The 19,641-nt window shown below is 33.1% G+C and overlaps 1 long non-coding RNA gene across 3 annotated transcripts; it reads left to right on the forward strand.

The window, feature by feature from the left end:
* The first annotated feature begins 3,221 nt into the window (after positions 1–3,221).
* Positions 3,222–12,812, forward strand: LOC128191643 (uncharacterized). 3 transcript variants are annotated; one of them, XR_008244446.1, is made up of 6 exons: positions 3,222–3,386; positions 4,129–4,201; positions 7,144–7,246; positions 11,113–11,251; positions 11,422–11,539; positions 12,356–12,812. It is a non-coding gene; the product is annotated as an uncharacterized LOC128191643 (long non-coding RNA). The 3 variants fall into 3 exon arrangements; XR_008244445.1 differs by having other exon boundaries at positions 11,113–11,229; XR_008244447.1 differs by lacking the exons at positions 3,222–3,386; positions 4,129–4,201; positions 7,144–7,246 and adding an exon at positions 8,622–10,243 and having other exon boundaries at positions 11,113–11,229.
* Positions 12,813–19,641: the final 6,829 nt, after the last annotated feature.

The following is a 19,641-nucleotide window of genomic DNA, read 5'->3' on the forward strand; positions in this document are numbered from 1 at the left end:
TATTTTTCAATGATTTGAGGGTCAATGCAATCTGCATGCCATTGCATTGAGTTCAAAACTTCAAGAGCCAGAGAAAAAGCCCATTACTGGTATACATTTTTGAAATTTTTTTGATCAGATGAAATTGTGAACATGAAAGTGTGTATACACACATATTATGTAAGATATGAACGACAGTGATGATTTTTAATTTATTGGCGATATGATCATACTAGCTTGTAATAAGATTCCATTCAATTACACTTTCTATGCATGTTTGTCTAAGAAATTGAAGCTCTATTTTTGTGAATATAAGATGAAATCTTATTCGATTATCTTTTTTGTAGGTAAGGAAGATGAAATTAAAGTACTGAGACTCAATTTATACACAAGCTATAAGACAGGTACACATATACTTTTAAATGTTAGAAGAATTACATGTACATAAAGCAGAATGCATGTATTACATGTATGTATTGGGTATTACTGGTGATTGTGATGGCCATGCAGTGGCGTCAGAAGCGAACTGAAAGTGAGGTGGGCTAGACATATAAGAAAACTTCCAACAAGGAAAAAAAAGGGGGGATGGTTATGGATATGTCTTACTTTGCAAAAAAAAATGGGGGGGGGGGGGGGGATTCCAACGCATTATTCCATTGAACTTTCATAAAATACACCACTACCAAGTTTTTCAGTACACGTGTATGTACGGGTGAACTTGTAATGATTGACTGACATACAAAATATTGATTTAACTTCTGACACTCCTGGATTAAAAGTTGAAGATGGTGGGGTGTGCCTGAAATATTGTTCGCACATTGTGAACCGAACAAGCAATAGCTAAATTGATCTATGACAACTATGTTAATCTAATTTGTACTGCACTGACAAGACAGAAATTCTGTGAGCACAGTTTGTTCGGTAGAAAGGAGAAGGTGTGTGGGCGTCCAGTGTTTCCGACAACAGTCCCCAGTGGCATTGTTCAAGCCTATGTGTCAGCCATGTGACTTTGGTGACAAGATCAATATTTCTCCCTTTCCTCCTTCATTTATGACCATTAATGCACAGAAATATAAAATTAACGCCTGGTAATGGTTGATTTATTAATTAAACATTGTTTAATTCTAATGATAGACTGAAAATAAATCTTTAAAAAATATATGGAAAAAATTTCATTTTTAATGATATCAATTTTAGACAGCTTCAACTCTTTTTTCACTGTGTTAATTTGAGTAGAAGTGGCTTTTAAAATATCTAAATTAATATAAAATAATCAATTATAAACGAAAAACAAGCATGAAGATGAAAATGGTATTCATCGTTTGTGTAATTACAGATCATACTTCAGAATCCATACATTTTTGAAAACTCATGAAAAATTAAATACATGCAATCCAGACAGGTATAAATTGAATTTTTAAATTATCGGTACAAAGAATATAGACACTACATGTTTAGGCTGATGTTGGAAGCAAAGATTATACAAAACTGATCCTATCCATTCTGCCAATTTCACAAGTTTTGATATTGCTGATGAGGGCTTGGCTGTTCTGCTTCAGACAGGGATGGTAGATTCATTGGTTCGATGCTGTGTTGTTGGAATTTACAAAAGAAGAGGGAGAAAAATCAATGCCCGCCTTGATAAAGAATTCTGTACTGTTAGCGTAATGATGAAAAAAAAGTAGGAAGGTGAAAATAGGAGTGGGTTTGGTGTAATTGTGTAAAAAGTACAAACAGTGATGTGGTCATTTATATTTACTGTGTTAAAGTTATTATATAATATAGTTCAATGAATTTAGAAAATTACCAGTTTTACGGGCAAAACAAACAAATTTTCTGGTATTTTAAGTAGATAAACATGAGGTCAGATATATATAAATATATTGTGCCAGTACTGTGCATATTGAATGAAAATACTCGATCAGGTCAAAAATTGGTGTTGGTAGAAGCAACCTTTACCAGACCTTTACCAGAAAATTTTCAATAAACACTACCACTACAAAGCAAGAGAGAGAGAGAGAGAGAGAGAGAGAGAGAGAGAGAGAGGAGAGAGAAAATAAGTCAAGGGACTCTGGTACGTACTTAATGGCCGTGTCTCTTTTCACACCACACAGTAATGAAAAAAAAAAACCATAATCAATTTCAGTGCATTTGCACTAAATCATGATTATATAAGTTTTTTTCTTCAAAAAAGGTATGAATAACAATCTAACATTTTTGTAAAATGTTATGCAACGTCCATTATGAAATTTAGTCTGCTGTACTTTCAACGTGGATTGATAATTACAGCAGCTAGTACACAAGTACTTTATACAGATAATGAAATTTGACATCCCTCTAAATGGCATGTAATTTGGGCAATAAGGGATGTTTACTTCTTCCACTTGATTTGATATCCATTGATCTTGAATTTGGGAACCTAAAAAACCTCTCCACTTCCTTCTCCTCTTTATAATGTTCTTCTATTTATCTTGCATCTTTCTTGGAAGAAATACATGAAATTACTAGTAATATATTAAATCACAGAAGAAATATTTGTCTAAGGGAGAGGAGGGGTTTGCTGAAAAAATTGTAAATCATCAACCCACTAACCCATATCTTGTGAAGTAGTTACTCTTTTATAACTAACAAAGTCATAAAACAGGAAATCTGTCTTTTAATTGAAAAGGCCCGTTAAAGGGGAGAAAAAGTTATATCTTGTTCGATCTTGTGGTTTACCAAAAAGGCTTTAAAAACACTTAAATTACAGTAGTTTTTCTTTTTGGTCTATTATGATGTTGTTCAGAGATGTAAATGATGATTCTTCAATGACACCTGATACTTAACTGGGGATTTATTTTTACCTGTTTGTCATTTTGTAAATGGACAATCATAAAAATGGAGAAAATGTCTCAAATGACTTTTCTTTCACAACTTTTTTCACATCCTGTGAAGATATACAGATAATTTTTTTATTTCTTGATATGTATTTATTACTCGCTAATAAAAAAAAGATAGAAGACATAGGAAATTCATCAATCAAGTTGATCCCCCCCCCCCAGCATACAAAAAAAAAGGAAAAATGCAAGTAGCATGATTTTTAAAGTTTATATTTTGGCTTATGTATGAAGTATGAATTTCATGTTACAATCATAAATAGAAATTTGATACCTAAAATGAAATGCAGCAAGTTAAAAACCTTCAAAGGCATGATAAGGAAAAAAAAGAATAGAAAATTTATTTGATATTTGCTTTGGTTTTTCCATAGGTGCTGACACTAAGATGCAACTAATCCTCCATTTAAAGTTCTTATCAAAATATGAAGAATATGATGATGAAAGATCAAACGGGCTCCTCTGACAAGAATACCACCAGGTTTGTGAAGGGAAAGAGATGCCCTTTGCCCAGCAGACAAGCTTTTGCCCCAGGTATGACGACTTTGAATGCAACTGTGTTATAACTACATGACTTCAAATGCAAAATGGAAGATATAAATGGTTTTATACAGGCACACTGATAGTGATTCAGGTTCAAGTTTCCTGACTTTTTGTCATTTGCCAGACTAATGGGACCAGTAGATATTGAAATAGTTTTTTTGATTGGTGAACATTCTGTGAGGAGGGTGAAGGGTTTATCAGAAATGACATATGGTCTGTAGAAGGGATGCATTGTGGATAGAATTTTACATATCTGATGAGGAACTTAGAAATGGATATTGTTGATATAATCAACAGCTTTTATTTTTGAATATATCCCCTACATAATAAAAAATAAGCACAGTCTGTATTCAAGATAAAATTTAGGAATACTGTAGCAATTTTTGGGGTGTTGAAAGAAATTAATATGAAATTTTATAGCTAAAAACAGATTTCATTTGCAATATGAAAGTTAGCCACACATTAAGATCAGCAACCAGACCTCAACAGAAGATTAGTAACAAGATTAAAACAAAAGCAAAAATACATGAAACTGAAAATAATGATGAACTGTATTGATAATTTAAAAATTCCATTTGCATTTCACAATAGTGGATTTTGATGAGATATAAATCTTTTTTATCTATATTTTTAAAGGTTAGAAAATGTCAGAAAAAAGTTAATGTGATAGTGTAGGAAATTTTGCTAATGATTAGCTTTTCAAATGAAAAATTTCCATTCTGTTCTTTTTCAGATGCCATGATTTAAGCAGCTAAAAACAATCCATAAAAAGTGGATGCATTTTATTGCAGCAAACTTCTAAACAGGTCAATATTCTCTAAGCCAAGCTTCTGTTCTTAAAGCCCCCTTGCTCTACAATGAATTATTTTAGGTACTCAAAACACCATCTGCCTCAATTATGTTATGATTTTTTAAAAGCTTTTCTTGGAATGCGTGTTTGCCAGTATTGATCCTAAGCATCAAGTGCATCAAAACAGACATGCAAGATCAGGCCCATTATATCATTGTTAAATGATGGTATCTAATGCCACAAGTCACTTAGGACATATCCAATGCATGCTACATCCAACTCACCATCAGCCCCAATGCACAGCACTTTGTGGCAAAGTTCAGACTATAGAAAATAGCAGGCTTGCGGGGCTCTGCTACTCCCTTTGCAGAGGATGTGCACTTCTTCCTTCAAAAAACCTTCATTTTGACTGAAAGGTTTTGGAGAAATTCATGCAGATGTACACCTGTAAATCAAGTATATGTTGAGAGAGAGAGAGAGAGATATCGTGTGGTCTGATCATCTCATTCACAGCTTAGGTCAAATATTTAAATTGTGCAGAACCTGGAAATCAAGTGCACAATCAAGTACATATTTGTTAGAAATTGAGTTTAAAAGATATTTTTGACTTTAATATTGTTCATTTCCTAGGGCAATACTTAGCATATCAGTCATTTTTATCTAAAAGCTGATAAAATCCATGAACTTGCATGCACAAAATCACACTTTAATTGGCAGTTAAGACTCATTCCAAAAGCAAGTGACCACATGATGAGCATTAAAAAATAAAATTAGAACAAGATGGCAGATGCAGATACACAGGTACCCACTGTCGCCAATATTGACCATGATTGTCACTATGTGTCAAATCTTGATCACTCTTGGTGGCAACACATGACATTTTCATCAGATTATCAGCCTGGTATGTGTTGGTGGTAAGTTGTGAGGTGCAGATAGAGGGAAAAACAGCAGTTTTCACTCCATCTTGCTGAAAGTTAAAATCTTTATTTTTGTAATTGACTGATCGGATACTGTAAAACATAAAAAATAACCCATTGTTTTTTATAACAGCTTCAACTGCACGAAATAAATCTGTGCCTAGGGTCAGGAAATGGGAATGTCTCAATCAGAAATTTCTATTCATTTAATTCTTGCAAATATCAGTGAAAAGAGAGAATTAATTAGAAAAATAGTACAGGCTATTGATTATAGATTTCGACCGTACATTAAGTGCAATGGCTCCTCCAGATGTTTAGCTTCGATAAGGGAACTCTCACCAACAGGAAGTTGAGCAGTATTGCCATTGTTTAGGAAGCTTTCATTCCTAGAGTTCAGGACAGACACTTTGCAGTGGGTCTTTTTTCCAATTACGAGGTTACAGCTGCAATTATCCTAAATGATATTTGAAAAAAAATCAGGATTGTTAAGAAATGAATGATTTTGTATGCAAGTTTAAAGCTCCATGCTTGTTCATTTATTACTATGCAGTTGCAAAATAATGGCAAAGTCAATTTTAACCATTTTCCCTCCCTCTTTCAGTGTCATCAAATTAAGTATGTGATTTCAATGGAAAGAAACCCAGCAATTTTACACACAATTACTTTGTGCAACAGGTGTGTGACAGTAAAATTGAAGACGAAGTACAAAGAGAACTTTTTCTCATGACACTCGTATGTTGATGGCTATTTGTCAGAACAAACTGTTCTTTCTATCAAAATTGCGGTCACCAAATTGCATGCAATTGCCTTTTTGATGGGAAGCATACAAAGTAGAAATGATCATAGGTCAACCAATGAAGGCTAATAGCAAGGTCTAATACCTGTCTGTAGGCATGTGTTCTTTTTCAGAAAGTTGCCAGGACAAAAGATTTTTTTTAATGGAGACAAACTACATAGAGGCTCCACCTAAATAATAATGAAATGTAATTAAAATATATGCCCCCTGCTAGGAGACACCCCTGTGATCTGGTGAAACTTTAGTCATTAGTAGTGTATAATCTGGTAAAAGGCCACTTCACAGGAGGTCTACAAATTACTAAAGCAAAAACTAGTACAGATAGGGCTTCCATAGTGCAATTGTGCAATCTGGAAATTAATATGAAAATAAGAATGACTTTGAATGGATTTTTTAGGACATTAACCAAGTGTATGCTATTCTTAATAAATTGTGTCCTTGACCTTTGATGACAGTTTTATGTCTTTTTTCATTATTCTTTGTTATAATATCTGTCAGCACACAAGTGTCTCTCTTGAAAAATAATTGTAAAAAAAACATGATAAACCTATAATTTTCCTTTTCTTAGATAAAGAGTGCCAGTTTTATCAATTTGTAAACTACCGGTATGTTAATTCTTAGATAACTATTGTTTAATTTTAATAGTTAGTGGAATTTGATAAAACATAATGTCCTGCATACAATATTTACTGGTAAGAGTAATCTGCAAACCTCTTCTTTACCAACTGTTAGATTTAAATACATTTTTACAAAGTAATCCAAACGATTGCTATTTGCTGAGCATGCAGCTAATATGGCTGAATCCAAACATAAGTGAGAATGTTGGATCAGTGTCCCCCCTTTCCTTCCCTTTTCACCCCTCAACCTAACCCATATATCACACTACATAAAACTTTGATGACTTTTTCATTCCCAATAAGAAACTAGTGAAATAGCAAAAACTGTGTGTCCTCTTGGTCTTATAATTTTACATTATAGTTAGTCTTGGATATTGATTTGAAAACTCCAAACATTTTTTTCTGCTCATGATTTATATTACAAGTTTTTTCAAATCAGGAACTCCTTGCATGTTTCAATCATTCAACTAATTTTGGAGTGTTCGATGAGTTCTGATTGTTGCATTATGTGGAGACATTTGATGAGTTCTGATTGTTGCATTATGTGGAAACATTTGATGAGTTCTGATTGTTGCATTTGTTCTACATTAATGGTGGCCTATTTACTGATTGTGTGTTTTACCCATAGGTCAAGCTCTGTACCCTTGATGGCAGCTGGTGTCACTACCTGTCCTACCCCAGGTGAAGCAAAGTGCATGAGCTGATGGATAGCTCCGACATCCTGTGGGGGAGTATGAATAATTGATCTCAGTATGGTTTTATGATCCATATGTAATCAAAGCTCACTTTGTCATTTTAACAAGTTACACCTGTACTTTTGATTCATCATTCATTGATGGTTTCATAAAGTACGCATTAAAAGTGCAACATTCACTGATGTAAATTCTAGAGGGTATATATGAAACAACTGATTACTAGAAATTAATATGTTAATCGAAGGTTGTATTTTTCTTTCCATTCAATAATATATTCATGAATGAACTTTTCCTTTGTCATTAAAAAATGTCTTCTATAGTGAATCTGTTACTAATGAATCAGTCTGAGACAAACCATTCATGAATGGGTACTCACGCATCCATTTTGCCAAGCCCAGCTAAGATTTCATCTGTTTTCCTGATCTTAAAACAACAATTTTCATGTTCCAATGCGTATATTGTACTCATGTTGGGAAAGTTCAATTTTTTCCAAAGGGACAAAAAGTCGAGCATTATTATTAAATGCAGTTAATGAATGGGGGCGTTCATTGACTCTTTTATAGATCCTTTTCCTGCTTCTTACACAATTGTGAATTGGTTTGATTTGCATCAAAGTACAATGAACAACAGTTAACTATCACATAACATTAAGCATTATGTTTGATACCATCACAGTGTGCATTCATTTCTTTGCTTTAATCAGGCCTTTTATAACTGTAATTCGAAACATTATATATTCATACACAATGAAATCTGTTTTCCATCTGAGATAAAGGGCAAAGTTGGATTAATTAATTTTTTTTTTTATTAATTGACCACTTTTTCACCTCTACAAACGTTCACTTTTAGCAATACATGTATGAAGATTGATTGTATTCTAATCATAAATCTATAATTTTAGGCTGAAGAATCTTTCTTCTTTTTAATTTTTATTCAATTCACCGAGTGCATATGCACCCTGTATATCATATACATTTTTTAATCTGAGTTAAGTGAGTTTTATATGCTATGTGACACAGGAAGTGATAAAAAGATAATACATGCACATATATGCATTAGAATCTGATTTGTTCTGCTTTATTTTCACAACAGTGTAAAGTTATAAATAGGGATTGAGGTCAACGATGCTAAGAAAAAAAAGTTTTGGAATGAAATGTAACGGATGACATCTTGTTGGACTATATAAACACGTGTAACCACCCACATATTTACTGACACACTTCAGATTACATTATCTGATGTCAATCATTCAAATTGTCAACTATTCTTAATTTCTTAATCAAAGGACTGCTTTTCTCCCAAATCATGTTTTATACTGAAGGGCAAATAAATTTTTTCCCTGGCTTTTTTATCAACAGACGAAGATATGGAAAAAAAAATTATGGCTACTTGACTTAGATCTTGTGCTTGATAATTTGATGTAAATTTTGCAAATATTTGGATATGCTTTTCCTATAACTAATTTTTCTTGTATGATTGGATTTAGTTCAAGTTGGGAAGCAGCAGGGGGTTGTGTAAACATTGAACCAATACAGAGACTGGTGCAGACTCTGTGTAATGTAAGGAATGTGTTCCGGATACTCTCCAAGTAAAAAGCAACCAGCTACCAGTTCTTTTGTGTTTTTACCCCCATAGAGTGCCACTTTCAATATAAAAATTACAGTGTGAATCAGAAGAAACTCATCACGGTTTAAGTGAAGGTGTTTCTCTCTTTTCAATTAGAAACCATATTCTCTTTACACACAAACTGTGAGATTTCCAAAGATCAGTAGGAAATCAGCAATCCCTGGTTCTCTTGCACTCAACTAATCACATCCTGTCTTAGAATAACTTTATTAATGGGATCAAGGGTAAGGTAAGGTCAAATCATGAAGACAGACACATCCAGGAAGGGGGGGATTGGGTAAAGTGGTTCATAAGGTAACAGAGGAATTGTTCTTTATGATTATATGAACAGTTTCTTCATGTGAATCCTTGAAAGCAGCAATGTTTATTCAGATTCTACATTTAATAGTTATACATGTATGTATATGCCTGCTATTTATCTGTTCATGAGCTATCTGAATGTAATCAAAAGTGAAACATGCAGGCTTTTCTTTTTGTGTCTTCCAAAAAAATGTCTTGAAAAAAATACAATCTAAAATGCATTTACCAGGTAAAATAATGATAGTTCAATTTCAAAAATGTATACTGATCAAATATCTAAACCTGACTAAATTATTCAATGTTCACAGTTTGTAAGCTTGACAATTTTGTATACCCATAATTAAGTAAGATCTACTTCATATTTCAAGTTCAAACAGATCATCTCTCTAAAATTTGAAATGCAAATTCAGCAAAATGCACTCCATCCTAAAGGAAATTTCATCATGCTATATTTTAACTGCCAAAATCCACATGGTAATGATCAATTAAGTTATTGAATCAAAGTAAATTCAGCTCACTCAAGGGAAAAGAATGCTAGTGTGTTTCATTGTATGTTTCAAAAGATGCACTGGTATATAAATTTTTTAAAACATTACATAAAAATTAAAGAACTTGGAATTGCATGCATTGCAATTTCTATATATACATGAGGTCTTTGCTGTCAACTTTTTGGAGTTTATCAATTAGTAATTGAATGGTCATTCATAGTTTCTGGATTTGAAGAAGACGGGGAAAGTGGGACAGCCATGTTAACGGCATTGTGTTTAGGGTCAGATTTCCTGTCAACTAGGTGTCAGTGACCTCTCCTAACAATGTAGGGGAGGGAGGAGAAAGAAAAAAAAAAGGAGTCTACCTCAGCAGAATATGACTGATTCAATCCGGTCAGAGCACCCAAAGCTTACAAATGGCCGTCGTTTGTTCCCCATGATTTTGGTGTGTACATAGGCACAAAATGCCCATGAAATTCAATATTTGCTTGACTGTTTATCTCACTTTCAATTATTGAATGATAATTATAGAGTGCTGAATGAAGGCCTTAATCCGAAGAAAATTGCTACATGGGGTGTTTAAATTGGTGATCTTTACCCATTCCTTTGTGTACACAAGGTAAAAGAAATTCTAATAAAATCCGGAGAAAAGTTGTGAATCGAAGTCAGGGGAAAAAACTATTTCGAGCACTGGTCGTCCTCTCATTCTGATTGGCTAATATGAGAATCATACATTTTATAATTGACAGTGAATTTCATATTTTGCAAAATTATTAAATTCATTTCAATTTAATTAAAATAGCTGGACTTTAAATTTTGCAGTTATCTTTGGTCAATTTTATCAAATTAATTTGCTAGGTCATTAATTAAAAGACCATCAGCTTTCAGTGTAAATGGATTTGATCCCTGTAGTTAGCCATTGGCTACACCTGTTTAATGCTTGCACATTTTTCTTGAGCTGTCCCAAGTTGACCCTTTCCTACAGCCTGCCCTTTGTTAACCTTCAATAAATGTGACAGATTTTAAAATTATTATCAGTGACTCAAAGATTCAAACATGCCCTTATCTGCTTAATTTCCTGTGTAAATGAGGGCAGCTAGACTGGAGTAAATCAACACAGCACACTGGTAGCTATAAGATACAGTTATTCCATCCATAAACCACCTTTACAGCTTTTATACATTTTGAAAGTGATTTTGCAGAACTAATTAAATTTTTTGCACTCAAGTCATACTTTGATGCAGTATCATACTTGTAGTCTATTACATGATTTTTACAATAATTGATTTAAGAGGTAGGTCTAAATGGAAAAAACCCTATTTTTGGAGGCAATTATTCTAGGTTTTTGTCTATAATACAAAAGATTTGGGATCCTTTCTACACTCAATTGTTCTACATTTATGAAAGATGCCTTTCCCTTAGCCTGCTTGTGCGTCCTTTCTTTTTAATACAATATGCTGTAAGATAATATACGTTTAATCTTTTCAGTGCAGACCGATTGGTTACAAGTAAATGATGTGATATGTGTATAAATGTGCTTTGGGAGCCATCACCAAAAGATACATTGCAATAAAAGCCATGATGACTGTTGGACACTGTACAAAGGTTTACGTTGTGTAACTTGTTTGTAAGCCATTAAAAATCAAAACTTGTTTCGTTTTGTTTGAAATGGTTATCTTCAGAATGCTGTTGCTGAGTTCGATAAACATGTTGTTTTTCACGAACTGTTTTATACAAATTCTTCACATCTATGATATTTTAAGATGTTCAAATAATATTTTTTTTTGCATTCCTTAGATATTGCTGGAGACTTGTGGGAGATATCAGTGATATATACAAGAAGGGTGTTACAGAAGAACAGCATTCAGTTGTGAGAACGTTCAGTAGATTTGATAATTACTGAACTTCCAATGTGGTATGCAATCAGTTCTAGCAAATTGGCTGTAGGTGAAATAATTATCAGTCTTTAACTTCAGTTTCAAGTATACAACACCTGTAGACATTTTTTTTATAAATGGGAAATTAACATTTGGAACATATGCAAATAATTAAGACTTTTTTCAATTTCATTATTCTTATTTGGATATGTAAGACTTTTTTCAATTTCATTATTCTTATTTGGATATGTAAGACTTTTTTCAATTTCATCATTCTTATTTGGATATTTTAAATGGGTGCATGGTAGAGTACTGTGCCAAAACCATTTCTTACCAAATTTTGCCTTCTGAGAATTTGATTTTTTTAAAAGCAATCAAGTTAAAAAGAAATAAACCCATAGATAACAAAGTTTTCATTTATAGCTTATTGTCAGTTAATGCATACTGAGGTACTACAGTTTTGTACATGTAGTTGTATGCAAAGTAGTCCAGTATCTAGACTATAAACCTTCCAATCAGAACTGGAGGATTTGGAGTTATCTATTTCTTTGTACTTGCACCTTTCAAACAAACAATTTCTGTTGGAAGAACCATATTTGATGTTAAATTGTTCTTTAAATGGAGTGGTCTTATAAATTGTTCATCCAATTGACCCACGATATTGAGACCACCAATTCACCAGTATATATACATGTGTGTGTTTATGAATTAAAATAAAAAAAAAATAACAACACTAACCATAAAATGTAAGCACTTTCATTTCTACGTTTTCAATGTCTGAGGAAAAAATAAATTGCCGGACACTCTGATTCTTATTATATATTTATGAAACAAAGTTCTATATCTTTTTTCAGGAGAAATGGTGATGTAGAATGGAATCAGCCCCAACATGTATCTTCCTCATTCTAGTGATTATCAACTACAATTAAGAATGCCACTTGTTCTTTAGTGAGGGCCTGCCAATTTCTCCTATCCCAGGAAGATAGTGTGGAGCCATAGAAAAGATAAACTGACCACCCTGATATCTACATGCAGGAGGAGGAAAATAGCGAGGGAGGGTGCTCTGTCAGCTCATCAAAATTATCACTTTTGCCAGAGTCTAACTCCAGAATTGTTGAAAGAGGCTGTTGTTGATAAAAAGAAATGCAGCAAGGATTTTTACATGTGTCAATTTGAAAGCATTCATTTTGACCCAGCACATATTTTCTGTTCATTTTTTCCATTTTTTGTGATCAAAGATAATTACATGCTTTTGGGTAATTTTAATGATTTTTTTAAATGTTAAGAAAATTAACTATTTATAATGTTCTATTTTAGGGTGGTTTTTTTTTATCTGAAAAGGTAAACAAATTACCGGTACAATATCTATAAACTTTAGATTGCTGATGCTGCAAAAGAGAGCATTTCTACAAGTTGACATGATCTTATATCAAGTTACTGAGAGGATACCTTAGACAGTGCACCTGACTTTAACTCCAGCAATAAATTTCTCTTGAGAAAAAAAATTAAGGTATGGTAAACCTTGTGAAAATTAGGAATGAAGGAAAAGAATGGTTCTGTATTATCTTGATGTTTTAAGCATTGTCAGGTTTTCACCTTAGTAATGGGAAGGACATCTGTTTTATTTGAAGATGGGGCTAACACCTGTGAAGGTCCTTATTGTTCGTTTGATAAAACAGACGTGGCTCTGCAGGTGTAACTATATGGCAGTTATATCCGTTACAGAAAATTATAATATTCATTTCAGGGGCATTCATATATTACCGCCAAGAAAAAAGGTTATGTATGTACCAGTAATCTTGTTTGTTGAATTGTTTATGGAGGAATTCATTACATCTAGTTATAAAATTAAATGTTTAGATGGGACCTTGGATTCAAAAGAGAGCTGGAAATGAAGATTTAGAAATAAATGTACTGCAACAATTTAAATAAATACAATAACTAATTTCTTACCGGTAAATGATTGTTTTGAAGATGTCAAAATCTTCTAAGCTTACTTAGAAAAAACTAAATTCTTGAGAATATATTTGACAATTCATGGTCTTAACAAGATTAAAAGATTAACCCTTGCCAACTTTGTTATCTAATCCAGGACTAATCCTGCTTGGGCGTATCTTTTCTTTATGCATTTTATGCGATTCCCTATATCCTGCTGAAGGTTAAAGATATAATAAAAACCACACTGATATCTACTGTAAATTCATTCTCTCTTCTTCAGTGACACCTGTTTCTTGAATCTGGGCATTCATTGTTCTCAGTGTTGTAAAACACATCCTTTAAATTCTGAACAGTAGAGGTCAAAGTTCAAGGATGAAAACAATCTCTCTCTCTCTCTCTCTCTCTCTCTCTCTCTCTCTCTCTGCACTAACTTTGAATGATTTCCAAATGTGAATTTTGCACTTGATGTGCTTTATATTACAAAGATGTGTTCATATAATGAGTTTCAGAGGGAACAGGCCAGATTTTATTTACCTTTTATACCAGTAATCATTAGTTCCCCCCTGTCTGATTTTGATTATTTTTTTGACCCAGATAGTGATATAATTTTATCATTAGTTTTGAGAGCAATGATTTAATTTCTATATTTAAGCATATCAAGATTTTCAATGGTACCACTAGATACCACCTTTGAGCACTAAGAAAGTGTGTATTACTATGTATGATGGTCGTTAGTAGTCTCTCATTAATTCTGAAGCAGGTTTCATTCATACCAGTGACTTGATGTGGAAGAGTTTGCTGGAATTTTAACTAGATTTGTCATCTAGATTACCATAATTCTGTGCCAGAATATGCATTTTTCAAAAAAAAAAAACAAAACCAAAAAACTAAAAACTTTGCATGGAATAGAAGAAAATGCTGCTATAGTAAATGATAGATTTAATTAGTGTAAACACAATATAAGTGTCATAAAAATGCTGCTATAGTAAATGATAGATTTAATTAGTGTAAACACAATATAAGTGTCATCTTGCTGGGTTTGGTTGAGTCATGCTAGTGGACTTATATTCCTGTGTGCTTGGAATGGATTTGTAACTGTCCTCAATATTTAAACTGCATGTGTAAGTGTTTTTTTTTTCATTTTGAGTTCCCAGTGGAAGAGGTATTGAGTACAAAGTGTATGAACTAATTCCAGCCTCATCCCTAGGATCATTATGTTTTTGTCTTATTATATTTCTCAAGATCTGATTATAACACTCAATGCTCCAACAGGAAGGTCCAATGCTGGGATAGAAATAGTGTTATCAAGTCAGAAAGTCCATGGAAACTGAAGTGTTGATTTTGTCAGGTACTGTTAAAACAAAAAGCGTGATAAAAATGGCAGTCTGAGAAAGACCATTAATAAATGTCACAAGAAACAGGTACGATTTTGACCTCATGACAGGCCATTGATGAATGGAGGGCTGCCGGGGATTGGGGGGATTAGATTTGTAAATAGAAATATCCCCTGCATTGCTCAACATCTGTATCACAGAAAAATTTTAGGACCAAGAGATTTGTCGAAGGATTTTCTTGCTCTCCCAAAAACAACATATACCCATGTAAAGCAAACACTCGTAAGACACTATTCCTCCACCATTTATTTCGGTGCGGAAATAATCAAAAGTTTCTTGTCTCCTTCCCAAAATCTGAAATGGATGTACGTTAATCCTTTGTAAATGTCTCGCATCCACTATGTACATATTCAAAATGGAATACATTCAAGCACTCAACTGATAATGACTTTTCATTCAGGCGGGAATCGTTCCCCCAAGTGTGTAAAACCAGTTGAAGGGGGTAAAATATTGTAAGACATGGCAAGATATTAATGAAATATGAAGTGGTCTTTGAATTTTATCTGCAAAATTAACACACTGAGTCACTTTAGTTGTCTCATAAATTAGATTATCTTTGAAAAGATGCACAAAATGGGCTATCTGAACTAAAGACATTCCCCACATAAATTTCACACCATAAGTCAGTTGTCAGTATTGATAGCTAAATTGAAATCTTAATTTCACCGTTTATTTCTTGCTAATGATCTTATATCTGAAGCCTTTCCCTTATAATTACTTCCTATTTAATTGACTTGTCCTGATAAAAAGATGGTAAATAATTCTTGAAATGGTCATTGTGATTTTTTTTTTCTAAAAAAGGAAATAAAGTATTTTCTTATAGCTATAAATCTTATTCTATTGCTCTAAAATAAATTTCAAGACAGAAAAAACAGGACATCTGACCTGATGTCCTAGAGAGAGAGAGAGAGAGAGAGAGAGATATCAATTTTCACAACTTAAAGTTCATACTTCTCAGTAACATGATGCTTTATTTAAATTTTTCCCATCTATATGAACAGGTTATTAGTTACAAACTAATCACAGTAATCCATGATAATCCACGAACTGATGGCGCCTATTGTTTCATGATAATTATATACTTTTGATAAATGGGACATATTTTATTGCTTGGGCACATTTTTGTTCATGTATAAGTATCAGTACTTGCTCTAGTTTGCACGATAAAGGTAATAAGTGCTTCCATATGATAATTATTGTATTATCAGCATCTGATGTATACATTATGTCAGTACAATTGGGTCAAATAGACTGAACTAGCTAGTGTAAAAAGGGTATTTCAAGTTGACATTTTCTACATCTCAGTCACATTACAGCTAGAGGTTACTGATTTTTAGTTCAAAGAACTAGAAATTGAATTTTTGGATTCGTCTTCACTGGTTCGTTAACAGAAAAAATAACTTTAAGTAAAAGATTTTTTGCAGGACCATAATTTCACCTAGTACATCTGAATCACTGTTATGTAATTTGCAACCTGTACTTATTTTATATACTGGAATATGTTGAATGTGGTAAGACACAATTCTGTGCCATATTTAGTTTGGCCTATATAATTTAAGTGTTTTATTAATTGTGATGTCAACTTCTTGTGTTATGAGAAGCTATCCCTGTGTGAATTTCCATTTATCATTTATTTTTGTAGATGTCACCAAATTAGGAGACACTATAGCCATGTCTAAATATAAAAATTCAAATTCTGCTGATTTTCTTTTTTTTTTTTTACAAATTGTTCTTTCAAATAAATTCTTTAAAACACTTAAAAGCTAGAAGAATAATTACATTCTGGTAAAATTTATGAAATGCATTTAATCTGCTATCCTGGTTATATGGTGGTAATCGTTCATGATCGGGAGGGTAATTAAAATACTTGCTGATATGAATCATCCCTCTTTTTAGTTCCTGTAATGAGTGAATTTGGAAAGTTTTTGTCAAGGATGTAAGTGGTCCCTGTGTTTAGCAGGCAGACACTACTACTATACTCCTGATATGTCAAGTGGGTCTTCAGGCGACTGAGGTTCACTTCATTTCATTGTGTCTAGCTCTCTACTTGAAACACAAGGAAAGAGATCTAAATCACTTGGCATCAGAATGTTTGAAATGTAGCAGGATGGGCCATCATGCATGATTCTTGGGTAAAACCCTGAAGGTTGGGGTGGTCATTTTTGGGAAGTGTGTGTGTGGGGGGGGGGGGGTTGATTTTGTTGGAGTAGGAATAGTTGCACTAAATAGTTTTTAAACTTCCATTTTTAAAGTTAAAAAAATTCTAATACCCGGGTAACAAAAAATGAAGATCCATCATGTGAGAATCTGTAGGATGCTTTGGAGATGGTGGTGATAGTGGAACAATGTGGAAGCATGGTTTCCATAAAAACACTTGTGAACACAGACACTGCCTGGTCCCAAAACTCTCTTAAAAGCAATAGCAGGTGTTTCATGGTATATTTCTGCCACATAATAGTGGCTTTGTAGTAAATATGTGACATGGGAGTTCAGACGTTCAACATCAACCTTAAAGCCTAAATAACAAGATTAGAGCCATATGTTAGCTAATGCTTTTGATGGTGTTCATCTGCTAATTGCAAACTTTTTTTTTTATTTCGAATAATTCCAGCCCTCATAGTGAGTGGCGTAGAGCCTGCTTGAAGGTGGGGGTAAGATGCACTGTACATCAGATGTGTAATGCTAAGGGCTTACACCTTCTCCTTTGCCAACAAAAACCAATGCAAGTTTAGCACGTACTTGTCTGCCTTCTGATTGAAGGAGAATGCCCCCATCAACAAATTATCCCTTATTGTAGTAACACAATGAAAATTTATTTTTAAAATCTGAGGATTGCTTTGAAGTTAATTATTGCATAATAAGACTTCTAATTCACTATCCTTCATTTCTGGAAGTTCATTTTCTTCCTTTCAAAATTTCTTTTTTATATATATTTTATTAAAAGAGAGAAAAGGGATCCAAAGACTGTTGTTTTTTATTTGATTAAACTTTACTACATTTTTTATTCTCTTTGTGTCCTCTTTCTTATTATAGTATGAGAACTTTTTTAATTTAGTAGAATTTGTGGTCACTCATTTTGACATGTGGATTTCCTCTCGGTTTCCTCTTTGACTTATCCCATCCCCTTATTACATCCGACACAATGAGACTTCATCTTATGAAGCAAAATTGAATAGAAGCAAGTTAAATTTAGATCAATTATTAAATAACACATATCTTATGAATTGGGTTTTTCCTTGAAATAAATTGCTTTAAAAAGCTAGATTACATAACATAACAAAATGATTACTAGAATTGCATAATTCTATACATATCTTAATAACATGTAATTAAAACTTGGATGATAATTGAAATTAAAACAGTTCAGGTTGAATTCAAATATAGATTAAGGCATAAAATTGATTTTTATGATTTCTTAATCAAACTGAGAGGAGCATGCACCAGCGACCAAGCAAAACTTCGTTTCACCAAGAGACGGGAGGAAAAACCCAACAAAACAATATTTTTTCCTCCTTGCTAGTTAACATTTTGCCATGAAGTCTGCATCCTGCATTATAATAGCAAGAGTTCAGAAGCACAGGGTCTCTGGCAAATGTCTGGGAAACTTTCTCACAATTCTTATTGTGATTGTCCATAATTGATACACACAAGAGTCATTTCCTGCAAGTTAGGAACTAATTGTGATGATTTGAAATTCGAGGCTTCTGCTGCTGTCATGAATATTTTGAGAACATTGAGCAGTGGAGCATAGAGTTTCAGTCAAGTTGGTGCTATTTTAAAGTTAATAAGAGAAAGGAGTCGATTGTTTGTGCAGTGTATACGTATTGGTGCCATTGCATCACTTTCAATAAAAAAAAGACTTCTTGCTTATAACAAGTCACTTCCTGAATGCAGAAAATATATACTAATCTATTTTGAGTGCATACTGATCTTTGATGTGTATAATACTATTTACATAATTTATTTTTTTCCCCCATTCTCTCAGGTCTTGCAGCAAGAAAGAACTTTTGATCTCACCTCCACTGCAACAAAGTTAAAGCTTTAGTTATGGTGTGTTTGTTTCATTTTTATCTGCGGAATTTTTGTGTGATTTATGATTTTAGTTAATGCTCACAGTGGCATCAAATGGGAATTGCTCCCCAAACCAAGTGTTATGGCAAATTAATTTGATGAAATGACCATTTTATTGAAACATGCTAAGGGTCAACATAACTGAATTCACATTTTTCAGTGCTATATTGAATTCTGTCTATGATGGATGGGTTTTGCCAAAAGGAAGGTACATACTGAGGTCTTTTAGACTATTTATATGTCACTTACAATTTATTTTCAAGGATAATGGGTCATAGATACTGCATTTTCATAAAAATGATGGATGTTGGCTTTGGTGCACATGCTGGTTTACATATGCAAGTGGCTTAGACTCGGTGGGTTTGTTAATCCATTTGTTGATGTGAAAAATCTGATGTGCCTTATCCATATTAATTTGGTGTTTGTCAATGTCTTCTGTGGGGAGTTTTCTGTCAGATATTTGATGAGTAATGACCTTCATTTCTTCAAATATCGGATTTTGGTAAATGCAGGGGAGAATATGTTTTGAGTACAGAAAATGTACAAGTTTTTTAAAGCTGTTTTTATGTTGTTTAAAATTTTGCCGTCTCATTGTTGTAATATGTTAGTCGATGCATTTACACTTTTTTTCCTGAGAAATTTGAATAGACAGATATAAGCATTATGATATCACAGACATAGTGTTAAGATGTTGATGTGAGTTGAGAAGATTTATTCACCATTCAAATGCAGGTCAT

Source organism: Crassostrea angulata, chromosome 7, assembly GCF_025612915.1.
Source record: "Crassostrea angulata isolate pt1a10 chromosome 7, ASM2561291v2, whole genome shotgun sequence".
NCBI lineage: Eukaryota > Metazoa > Mollusca > Bivalvia > Ostreida > Ostreidae > Magallana > Magallana angulata.